Source organism: Tachysurus fulvidraco, chromosome 15, assembly GCF_022655615.1.
Source record: "Tachysurus fulvidraco isolate hzauxx_2018 chromosome 15, HZAU_PFXX_2.0, whole genome shotgun sequence".
In the NCBI taxonomy this organism is placed as follows: domain Eukaryota; kingdom Metazoa; phylum Chordata; class Actinopteri; order Siluriformes; family Bagridae; genus Tachysurus; species Tachysurus fulvidraco.
Genome location: NC_062532.1, coordinates 8,192,106 through 8,204,703, shown reverse-complemented (window position 1 = coordinate 8,204,703; position 12,598 = coordinate 8,192,106). Strand labels below are relative to the sequence as shown.

General features: G+C 43.5%; 1 long non-coding RNA gene across 1 annotated transcript; it reads right to left on the bottom strand.

Annotated features, from left to right (window-relative positions):
* Nucleotides 1-4,622: 4,622 nt before the first annotated feature.
* Nucleotides 4,623-6,251, bottom strand: LOC113659257. Its single transcript, XR_003444608.2, has 3 exons — nt 6,129-6,251; nt 4,991-5,149; nt 4,623-4,852 (listed from the first exon to the last, which is right to left on the bottom strand). It is a non-coding gene; the product is annotated as an uncharacterized LOC113659257 (long non-coding RNA).
* Between the last annotated feature and the right edge of the window lie 6,347 nt (nt 6,252-12,598).

The following is a 12,598-nucleotide window of genomic DNA, read 5'->3' as shown; positions in this document are numbered from 1 at the left end:
GAGGATGGGAAGAATGTTTTTGCAAATTTAAAAAAGTCCCTGCAGAACACAGCTCTTATTGGTGTAGGCTGCCAGCACATATTCTTTGCAATTGTGTTCACCACGGAGCAGACACACTGGATGTTGACACTGAGCACATCATTTTCAAAATTTATCAGCACTTCCACATCTACACTGTGCGTACAGAGAGTCTGAAGGAGTACTGTGAGTTTGCTGATGTTGAAATTAGAGCTCTCCTCTCTCACAGCAAGACACGATGGCTGCCATTATTCCCAGGAATTGAGAGATTGCTAAAGATGTATCCAGCTGTGAAAGCATTCATTTTGTCACAGGAAAAACCACCAATGCACATCAGGAAGTTTTTTGAAGATGAGTTCAGTGAGATTTACCTCTGGCAAATGCATTCACTCGTGTGTATTTCAGTCGAAAATTCAATAGATGGAGAGAGAGAAAACAATTCAGCTGTGGAAGTAAAGAGGATTCTATACAGTGTCCATAGCATGCTTCATGAACTTCATGCCTCTTAAAGTCAAAAGTATGCTGGCACAAAATCAGAAGGATGGGTATGGTCAAAGGTGTGAGCATTTCAGTATTCAAGTACAGGGCCTGTACGTGAGCATTTCACTGCTCAAGTACAGGGCCTGTACGTGAGCATTTCACTGCTCAAGTACAGGGGCTGTACAGTACATGTTTGGACTATCTAGAGAGATGGATGGCACCCATGGAGGAGTTTTACACTTTTATGTGGATGGATCTGAGTGAGATTCCTGACTGGAATGACGTAGAGGGCTGTATCAGGCACCTAGCTGGGAAAGGGGTGGACAATGATGATTCAAAGTGCTTTGATCAGGTCACCAATCTAAAGAATTTCATTGAAAGAAGTAACAGTGATGCAGACTTCAGTGATCTACAAGCACACCAGAGGTGGGCCAAATTCTTTGAAAGATCCAAAAGTGTTGATTTTCATTCAGAGCTGCTTAAGATGGCACAGTTTTTTTTTTTGCCATACCTGCTCACAATGCAAATGTTGAGCGTATCTTTTCACTGATGCAAGCCCAGTGGACCAAGGAGAGGAATCGCTTGTCTGTTGATTCACTGAAGGGGATTCATCCATTGTTCCACTTTTCAACTTTAAAAATGTCTTATTTTGTGCAATTAGGTTTTATTTTTTTTTACCATTGTTGTGACTATACTTTACATTGTATACAAATGTATAATTTGTTTTTGCACATTTAAAACTTTCAAGTGTTCAAAATAGCCTTTTGAGGCAGTGTTTTTCTGTTAGCGTTGGGCCAGCCAATCAAGCTCATTATCATACATAGTCACCATGTCTGTTGACACATTTGTATGAATTCACATCTTCATAGTTCCATAAACGGCACTTTTTGAAAGACTACAACGCATGCGTGTAAAAGCAAAGTAAAAAAAAATTGCTCTTGGATCAAACTGATGAATAGTTTTCTTTCCCATCGATGACATGTACTGCATTTTAACTCAAATTTTTATTGTTTATTTATGAAAGTAAATATGAAATGAAAGCCCTCCTGTCTGTAATCTAAGCCACCCTAAAAAAGGTCTAGAACAGCCCCTGGTCGACACAATTCGCATTCGCCAGGAATCCTTTTTGACACAGATTATTTCAAACATCTCTCTCATATATGGCCATGGGTGTTCAGGAATGTCCTCGTTGTTAGTTATTTTAACATCGATGACTCCCTCTGAATTAACATGAGCCATTACTTTTGTAGGCGTCCTGCTCATTGTTAGCTCCACTATCCTTAGTCTATGTCTGATAGCCAGTAAATAATACAGTACACCAGTCACATGGTGAAAAAGCCGCACGATGATAGGACGATAGGCTGGAAACAGCGCTCCATGAGAAGAAATAATACTAAAAGTAAGGAGTCCATTTTGAAAATCTAAGAAGTAAAAAGTATAGATATTTGTGTAAAAATGTAATGAGATAAGTAAAAATGAATAGTGGAGTAAAGTACTGATACCAGAAAAATTTACTTAAGTACAGTAACGAAGTGTTTTTACTCTGTTACTTCCCACCACTGCATGTTATGCTAGGTTATGCTATGCTTTGCTAGGCTATGTCATGTTATGCTAGGTTATGCTATGCCTTGCTAGGCTGTTATGTTACATTATGTTACACTATGCCTTGCTAGGCTATGTTATGTTACGTTATGTTATGCTATGCCTTGCTAGGCTATGTAATGTTACGTTATGTTATGCTATGCCTTGCTAGGCTATGTTATGTTACATTATGTTATGAAATGCCTTGCTAGGCTGTTGTTACATTATGCTATGTCTTGCTAGGTTATATTATGTTACGTTATGTTACGCTATGCCTTGCTAGGCTATGTGTTGTTACGTTATGCTATGCCCTGCTAGGCCGTTATCTTACGTTATGTTACATTATGTTATGCTATGCCATGTTACATCATGTTAGGCTATGCCTTGCTAGGCTTTGTTATGATGCATCACGTTATGCTATGCCATGTTATGCTATCCTATGCATTTCACGATGGGTCATGCTATGCTTTGCCATGCTATTCATTGAAACTTTTAATCATAGACTTGTCAGCTCATCATAACATCGACCATGTTCCAAGCATTAACTGCTTGATTCTTCTCCCTAATTTTTCCTTGATTCATCCTTTCGGTTGACATGCTATCCAGTTCATTAAAACAGTCGAAAAGGGGCATGGCTGGGCAAAGCCAACATCGTAGATGCCTTAAATAAATTTTTTTAAAAATGCCGCTTCATCCATTAAAAGTCAAGTTTCAGGCATTCAATTTCATCTAAGTTGCATGGATCTATCCGTCCGCAGTCTGCTGGGGCATCCATCTATCCTTCTTTTGATGCCTCCTATTACCTCAAGCCAATCCTGTGGTCTCTCATCAGAGCTACACATCTCACTCCTTCGTATCGGAGCAGCTACAACAGCAGCCTCTGTTACGATTCCCACTTTGAAAAGTCTGGGACGATGGCATACGAACGTTGCGTTCGTCCAGGAATCAAGGACATTTTAGATGCGCAAAAGTCATGGATTTAGCGTATATACTACCGGCTCGTTGTATTGCTGCTGCAGGGTTGTATTACGCTTCCCCCTTTAGGATTCACACTTAGCTTTAACCGACTACAGCAACATGCTTGTTGCAAATATGCCGCCATTTTCTCAGCCCATTGTGACGCGTACCATGATCGTTGATTAGCCTGGATGTACAAGTTTTCATACTGCAACGTCGTTTTCTTTCCCCGGTATGTTCCCCGGTTAGTTTTGCGGATGCAGCGTGTGGTGTAAGTGTCCATGACAGAGGGAAGAGACTCCAATGATCTTCTCAGCTGTCCTCACTATCCGCATGTTTTCATGTGCAAACATGGTGGTATTTTCACAATGATCTTTTGTGTAAGCACAATGTACAGAGCTAAATATTACGAATGTCTAAAGTACGCAAGTTACTAAATATACTAACTTTAGCAAACCTGTTTCCTCTGATAGTTGTTATAGCAATTTGTTATTCATCTAATACAGGCAACAGTAACATAAAACAAATACAGTGATGCCTCGAGATACGAGTTTAATTCGTTCCGTGACCTTGCTCGTATCTCAAATTGCTCGTATCTCAAAACAATTTTCCCTGTTTAAATGAACTGAAATCCCATTAATCCGTTCCAGCTTGCAAAATTCCACTCCATGTGTTTTGAATATGAAAAATGTACAGTACCTGTATTTATAAATGACAAATATTGTATAAAAACATACAATAATAAAATAGAATGTTAAAAAAATAAACTTGTTTTACTTTATGGAAGATGCGCACGGAGGTTGAGGGAGGAGTAAACAGGCGGAGGAATTTTGTACACTTTCACTTTCGTTCACTTACTCGCTACTGTACACTCTTAATGCTACTTTACACTTAAATGGAACTTAACTAAACTTCACTAAAATTAACGAACTTCACTGAAATTCTCTTAACTTAACTAAACTTAATTGCTACCATTTCTGTTTTCTTTACATTCATTTTGTTTAATTTTCTTCATCGCTTTTCTCTCCACTTGTTTTTGCCTTTTTTGTCACTCTTTCCTCACTAATATCTGCCGGTTGTTTTAATAAAAACCTGTCCGGTCGGCATATCAGATGCGGTGTAGTCGCACAAGTTACATTTTTTAACGGATTCAACGCTCAAAACGGATCCGAAAATTACGGCTACGCAGATGGTTGGCACCTTACCCAGCGCCTTTATCGGCTGTCGTTTGTAGTAGAAAGGCGGCTTTAACAGAGTGAGACGCGGGAAGCTGAGGCGGGGGAAACAGAGCACACGTGGTTATTGGAGATCTTTTGTTTCGGCGGTGGCGGCTTGGATGCTCGTATCTTAAAAATTTGCTCGTATCTCACGGCAAAAATTTGGTCGAATCACAGCTCGTATCTCAAAAAAATTCGTATGTCAAATCACTCGTATCTCGAGGCATCACTGTACCACTCCCTACTCATACCACAATGCAAACATTCATTCATTCATTCGATCCCAGAGACCAAATTGGCGCTGAGCCAGATTCAAAGGATGAAATCACACAATTGCAAAGTATAAAGTTTTATTGACCTAGAAGGGGAGCCAATCTTATATACATTGAAAAAAAAACAATAAAACAAAAACAAAAAGAATAGTCAAAATACAAAAGACTAGATACCAAGCAATAATTTAATTTGTTGTTAAATATGTTGTCTTGATGAAAATGATATCTTTTTCTGTTACCCTCAGGGTCAGCAACCAATGAAACCACCAATAAATACATTTTTCAACTCAGTTGTCTGTGCACAAATTAGATTTCTTCTTACAGCCTCTAAGATAGGAGCATACAATAATCCATTTAGTTAATTGAGAGATATAAATCACATATTTTACAAGACACCACTTGTCAAAGAACTAATACTTTTAAAATGACAGAAAAGTTATAAAACCACAATAAATGTACACTTACCAGTCACTTGTTTTTAGGTTCCAAAGTTTGGAAAGGTGTTTTTCCATATAAACCTCTCCAGTTCACCGCTTTGGCCAAGTCATTTTTGATGACCTGCTTCATAATTCGCCTTTCCGTGTCCTTCACATCCATTCCACCCAGCAATCCAAGTTCAAGTACCTGAAATATTATTTTTAAAGCATGCTGTCACTTTTAAGCCAAAACACTAACATACTTTTGTATCGAACAGCAATAGACTTACCAATTTAATCAATTGTTTAACCTTTTGTTAGATTTTTATGTCTTACATTGATCACACACACCATTTAATTCTAACAGTAATTATAACCAGACCGCTAAGTGATCTCGTCTTATATCTGGACAGGATCGAAGGTCACTTTCCAGAGAAGTTAATGACCTTAAGTCTTCAAACTTTTTGGAGTTTAATGTTCAGCCTCTGTGAGCTCTGTGCACTGTGTGCCTTTAGATCTTGTCCCGTCCCCATAATGTTTCTCTGCTACTCCATAAGAGTTTCTTGTTGGCTTATTATGTCATGGAAAATTGCTGAAACCTTAAAAACATGAATTGCAAAGTTTACCACCACACATGTTCATCATCTCTGATGAGAATGATTGTGATGTTTCAGTGGTCTATGTTAAACCTGGGGATCTTTCATGCCATACAGAGGGGTGGTTTCTTCTTTGTCCTAGAAGAATTGCTTGAAGTTCATTAAGAAGCCGAACAAATTATTTTAGATAGTGGCTTTATTTGCGGAGCTTGTGGCAAATTCTTTTTTAGAGGTGTGGTAGCCTTCTCATCTGTGTCATAATCACCCAGTAGATGACTGATTTGTCTTTAGAGAAGGCAAGAAGTTTAATGATTTGCTAGAGTGGCATGTTCGTGTGACGATATTACAGTATTCAGCAAAATATTCCCTTTGCAGTTAAAAAAAAAAAAACTGAATTTAAAATTCATTTGCTGAGTATACTGTATCTGGCTAAATATTATACAATAAAGTAGTTTCAACTCAATCAGTAATGACACAACAGTAACAGAAAACAAATAACACTTCCCACTTATACCACAATGTCGACATTCATTCATTAATTGGTTCAATTCATCTTTTTTATATTACTTTTTCAGTTTATTTATTACTTACACAGTGCTGTTGAAGTCTTGAATCTAATTCTGAAAGTCATTGATTAAATAAGCAATATCTCCTAGGGTCATTCTGTTATAGGAAAATCAGAATCAGAATCAGCTTTATTGCCAGGCATGTTTTCACATGCGAGGAATTTGTTTTAGTGCCAGAAGCTCCACAGTGTAACAGAATGACATATACAGTATAGACGAAAATGTATGTACACATTTACAGGTGTGAAATGTGCAGTTTAAATATACATATGAAATATACTGTACATATACAAATATAGACAATTTGTCTGTACAAATTTACAAGTGTGAGAAATGTGCAATTGAAGTATACAATATATACAATTTGTATATACACATGTGCAATTGTTAAATGTGCAGTTGAAGTAAACAGTAAACATTTAGACAATATGTATGCGTGTATGTACAGAGTGCAAGTATGAAATGTGCAATTGAGGTATATATAGTACAAATATTAGGTGTTGTGTGTTCCATGGTGTTAATTATTCATCAGATGGATTGCTTGAGGAAAGAAACTGTTCCTATGTCTGGTCGTTCTGGAGCTCAGGGCTCTGTAGCGTCGACCTGATGGCAACAGTTCAAAGAGGGAGTGTGCAGGATGTGAGCGGTCCAAAGTGATTGACTTTGCCCTTTTGCTCACTCTGGAGGAGTACAGGTCTTGGAGAGTGGGGAGAGTTGTGCCAATGATTCGCTCAGTAGTTCGGACTACCCTCTGTAGTCTTCTGAGGTTGAATTTGGTGGCTGACAGACAGAGAAGGGCACGGAGAGCTGGGTTAATTTGGGCTGTAGGAGTGATGGGATGATGGTGTTGAAAGCAGAGCTGAAGTCCACAAACAGGATCCTCACATAAGTCTCTGGTCTGTCCAGATGCTGCAGAACATAATGCAGTCCCATGTTGACTGCATCATTCACATACGTGTTTGCTCTGTAGGCAAACTGCAGAGGGTCCAGTAATGTCCTTCAGATAAGCCAGAACCAGTCTTTCAAATGATTTCATGACCACAGATGTTAGAGCCACAGGTCTGTAGTCATTAAGTACAATGATTTTGGGTTTCTTTGGGACGGGGATGATGGTGGAGCTTTTGAAGCATGAGGGTACTTCACACAGCTCCAGTGACATGTTGAATATCCGCGTAAAGATGGGGGCCAGCTGATCAGCACAGGCTTTCAGACAGGCTGGTGAAACGCTGTCTGGGCCTGGAGCCTTTCTTCTCTTGATCTTCCTGAAGACCTGACACATCATCTTCACTGAACTGAATTGAATGTGTTACTGATTCGGGGGTTACAGAAGGTGAGAATTGGGCTTTTTCAAACCTACAGTAGAACTCATTCAGGTTGTCTGCCAGTTTTTGATTCGCCACAGTTTTGGGGGATGGTGTCTTGTAGTTGGTGATGGCTTTCAGACCTTTCCACACTGAAGCTGAGTCATTGGAGGAAAACTGAATACGTAATTTTTCGGAATAATTTCTCTTTGCCACTCTGATCTCCTTTTCCAGTGTGTATTTGGCCTGTTTGTACAAGACACTATCCCCATTTCTGTGAGCATCCACTTTGGCCTGACGGAGCTGGCTGAGTTTCGCAGTGAACCATGGCTTGTCATTGTTGTAGGTTAAGTGAGCCCTGGTAGGAATACACAAATCCTCACAAAAACTGATATATGATGTTACAGTCTCTGTGAGCTTGTCCAGGTCAGAGGCAGCAGCTTCAAAAACAGTCCAATCTGTGAGAGCGAAAGAGGCTTGTAGATCTTGCTCTGCTTCCTTAGTCCATCTTTTTACAGTCCTTAATACAGGTTTAGCTGTTTTTAGTTTCTGCCTGTAGATCGGTATCAGATGAACTAAGCAGTGATCAGAGAGTCCTAGAGATGCCCATGGGAGAGAGTGATATGCATCCTTTATTAAAGTGTAACAGTGATCCAATGTGTTACTGTCTCTGGTGGGACATGTAACATGCTGTCTGTATTTAGGCAATTCATGTGAAAGAATCGCTTTATTAAAGTCCCTAAGAATTATTACTACAGAGTCCGGGTGTTGTACAAGAGTGGTGTAATATGGTCTGATGGGAAGCATTATTTTCCTATAACTGGAGTTATTTAAATAAAAAAAAGTGAATATATTAAAGAATGACAATTTAATGCTCCTCTAACTTTTAAAAGAGTAAGGAGTGACAGATACTGTCTCCCTAATTAACAAAAGATCAAAGATTGTTTTACAAGCAGACTTGTAAGACTTGTCAGTACTTGCCTATGGTTGCACAGTCGTGTAGAGTAGATCAATGATTAAATAAAAACAATAATCATAAGTAATCACCAAAATATAATCATACAGATACAGTTACAAATCATTACATCATTACTATAAAATCACAAAAATAATTTTTTTCAAATTCTAATTACAATAATAAAATATTTAACTTGACTTCTAGTTAATGTCCATTTTAATACAGTGATGTTATAAGTTCTACCCAGATATTTTTGTGTACTGTACAGGGTCACCCTTGGTGAAAGTTTGGGCTAGCACTTTCATCACTTACAGCTCACCTGTTGGTGGCACCATGCTAGCATCATGGAGATTGGAACCCTGCAATATTGTCTGCTTTAGCTCTGGGTACTACAGCATGCTATTGACTGTGAACATTTCCATGACTGGATTTTTCATGACGGGGACCAGCCGGGCTCAGCCCGAAAGAGCGACGTGGGGCCGATCTCCTGTGGGCCCACCACCTGCAGGAGAAACCGTTAGGGGTCGGTGCAATGTGGATTGGGTGGCAGTCGAAGGCGGGGGCCTCGGCGACCCAATCCCCAGACACGGAATCTGGCACTAGGGACATGGAATGTCACCTCGCTGGGGGGGAAGGAGCCTGAGCTGGTGTGGGAGGTTGAGAGATACCGACTAGATATAGTTGGGCTCACTTCCACACACAGCTTGGGCTCTGGAATCCAACTCCTTGAGAGAGGCTGGACTCTCTACTACTCTGGAGTTGCCCATGGTGAGAGGCGGCGGGCTGGTGTGGGTTTGCTCATAGCCCCCCAGCTCAGCAACCATGTGTTGGAGTTCACCCCGGTGAACGAGAGGTCGTTTCCCTGTGCCTTCGGGTCGGGGATAGGACTCTCATGGTCATTTGTGCTTATGGGCCAAATGGCAGTGTAGAGTACCCGACCTTCCTGGCGTGTCTGGAAGGGGTGCTGGAAAGTGCTCTGACCGGGGACTCCGTCGTTCTACTGGGGGATTTCAATGCTCACGTGGGCAGTGACAGTGACACCTGGAGGGGCGTGATTGGGAGGAACGTTCCCCCCGACCTGAACCCGAGTGGTGTTTTGTTATTGGACTTCTGTGCTAGTCACAGTTTGTCCATAACGAACACCATGTTCAAGCATAAGGGTGTCCATCAGTACACATGGCACCAGGACACCCTAGGTTGGAAGTCGATGATTGACTTTGTGGTTGTTTCATCTGACCTCCGGCCGTATGTCTTGGACACTCGGGTAAAGAGAGGGGCGGAGCTGTCAACTGATCACCACCTGGTGGTGAGTTGGATCCGATGGCGGGGGAGGAAGTTGGACAGACTTGGCAGACCCAAACGTTCTGTGAGGGTCTGCTGGGAACGTTTGACAGAGTCTCCGGTCAGAGAGATCTTCAACTCCCACCTCCGGCAGAGCTTCAATCAGATCCCGAGGGAGGTTGGAGACATTGAGTCCGAGTGGACCATGGTCTCCACCTCCATTGTCGACGCGGCCGCTCGGAGCTGTGGCCGTAAGGTCTCCGGTGCCTGTCGTGGTGGCAATCCCCGAACCCGGTGGTGGACCCCGGAAGTAAGGGATGCTGTCAAGCTGAAGAAGGAGTCCTATCGAGCCTGGTTGGCTCGGGGGACTCCGGAGGCAGCTGATAGGTACCGAAAGGCCAAGCGAGCTTCAGCCCGGGTGGTTACGGAGGCAAAAACTCAGGTCTGGGAGGAGTTAAGTGAGGCCATGGAGAAGGACTATCGGTTGGCCTCGAAGAAATTCTGGCAAACCGTCCGGCGCCTCAGGAGGGGGAAGCAGTGCCCTGCTCACACTGTTTACAGTGGGAGTGGGAATCTGCTGACTTCGACTGGGGACATTCTCGGACGGTGGAAGGAATACTTCGAGGATCTCCTCAACCCCACCGACATGTCTTCCACTGAGGAAGCAGAGTGCGGGGGCTCAGTTGTGGACTCGTCAATTCCCCAAGCTGAGGTCACTGAGGTAGTTGAGAAGCTCCTCAGTGGCAAGGCACCGGGGGTAGATGAGATCCGCCCTGAGTACCTCAAGTCTCTGGATGTTGTGGGGCTGTCTTGGTTGACACGCCTCTGCAACATTGCATGGAGGTTGGGGACAGTGCCTCTGGACTGGCAGACTGGGGTGGTGGTCCCTCTGTTTAAGAAGGGGGACCGGAGGGTGTGTTCCAACTATAGGGGGATCACACTCCTCAGCCTCCCCGGAAAAGTCTATGCCAGGGTACTGGAGAGGAGAATTCGGCCGATAGTCAAACCTCGGATTCAGGAGGAACAATGCGGGTTTCGTCCCGGTCGTGGACCACTGGACCATCTCTATACCCTCGCCAGGTTGCTGGTGGGTTCATGGGAGTTTGCCCAACCAGTTCACATGTGTTTTGTGGATTTGGAGAAGGCTTTCGACTGTGTCCCTCGTGGTGACCTGTGGGGGGTGCTCTGGGAGTATGGGGTCCGGGGCCCTCTGTTAAGGGCTGTCCGGTCCCTATATGACCGGAGCAGGAGTTTGGTTCGCATTGCCAGCAGTAAGTCAGACTTATTCCCGGTGCATGTTGGACGCCGGCAGGGCTGCCCTTTGTCACCGGTCCTGTTCATTACTTATATGGACAGGATTTCTAGGCGCAGTATGGGCCCGGAGGGGGTCCGCTTTGGGGACCACAGGATTTCGTCTCTGCTTTCTGCAGATGATGTTGTCCTGTTGGCTTCCTCAAACCAGGACCTTCAGCGTGCACTGGGACGTTTTGCAGCCGAGTGTGAAGCGGCGGGGATGAGAATCAGCACCTCCAAGTCCGAGGCCATGGTTCTCAGTCGGAAAAGGGTGGCTTGACCCCTTCAGGTTGGTGGAGAGCTCCTGCCTCAAGTGGAGGAGTTTAAGTATCTTGGGGTCTCGTTTACGAGTGAGGGAAGGATGGAGCGGGAGATCGACAGGCGGATTGGTGTATCTTCTGCAGTGATGCGGTCGATATACCGATCTGTTGTGGTGAAGAAAGAGCTGAGCCACAAGGCGAAGCTCTCTATTTACCGGTCGATCTATGTTCCTACCCTCACCTATGGTCATGAGCTTTGGGTCATGACCGAAAGGACGAGATCCCGGATACAGGCGGCCGAAATGAGTTTCCTCCGCAGGGTGGCTGGGCGCTCCCTTAGAGATAGGGTGAGGAGCTCGGTCACTCGAGAGGAGCTCAGAGTAGAGCCGCTGCTCCTCCACATCGAGAGGAGTCAGCTGAGGTGGCTCGGGCATCTGTTTCGGATGCCTCCTGGACGCCTCCCTGGAGAGGTATTCCGTTCATGTCCAACCGGGAGGAGGCCCCGGGGAAGACCTAGGACACGCTGGAGGGACTATGTCTCTCGGCTGGCCTGGGAACGCCTCGGTATTCCCCCGAAAGAGCTGGAGGAAGTGTCTGGGGAGAGGGAAGTCTGGGCATCCCTGCTTAGACTGCTGCCCCCGCGACCCGGCCCCGGATAAGCGGTAGAAGAAGAAGAAGAAGAAGAAGAAGATTTTTCATGAGCTAGGCTTCCTTGGATAGTAGTGGCAGCACATGAACCACCCACTTGGATTCCAGCCAGCCCCACACATAAGCCTCACACTCAATAGCTCCAAGAACTCCCCTGGAGGCTGACGTGGGGCATGGCCACCAGGGTTGTCAATGGAGTACCCCCTTGGTGCACCAATCTCCAGAGCAGATGCCAGTCTTCCACCTGGGCTTGGAAAGTGACTGATGTTGAGTTTGGTGGATGCTAGTCAGGGTTTTTACAATTCTGCTTAGTGTCAAATACAGTGTATCTCTTCTCATTCCTGGGTTTCAGGAATGAAGGAAGAGGAAACTAGGAGACAGGCTTGGAACAACACCAAAATGTGCTTTTATTCTACACTTTTGCTTTTTGGTGGTTTTATTTTAAACACACACACGGAACTGTAAGAACATTCATTAATACAAATCGGCAGAGGTGTGTGATCCTTAACACTTATTTCCCTCACCTCTGCAATTCATCCACAAACTGGTGCTTTACCACAACCTATTTAGTGCCTGCCTGTTCTTCTGTCACAATTTTACTTGTGGCATCTAGTTGTTCTTCCAATGCTGTCAAAGCACTATTAGTATAATTAATGAACCTCTGCTAAATATAATAAGTATAATTAATTCCACTCAGTTTTCATTAGGCATTATCCAAGTTAAAATAGACACAGATCTTAACTTCATTTTTAGC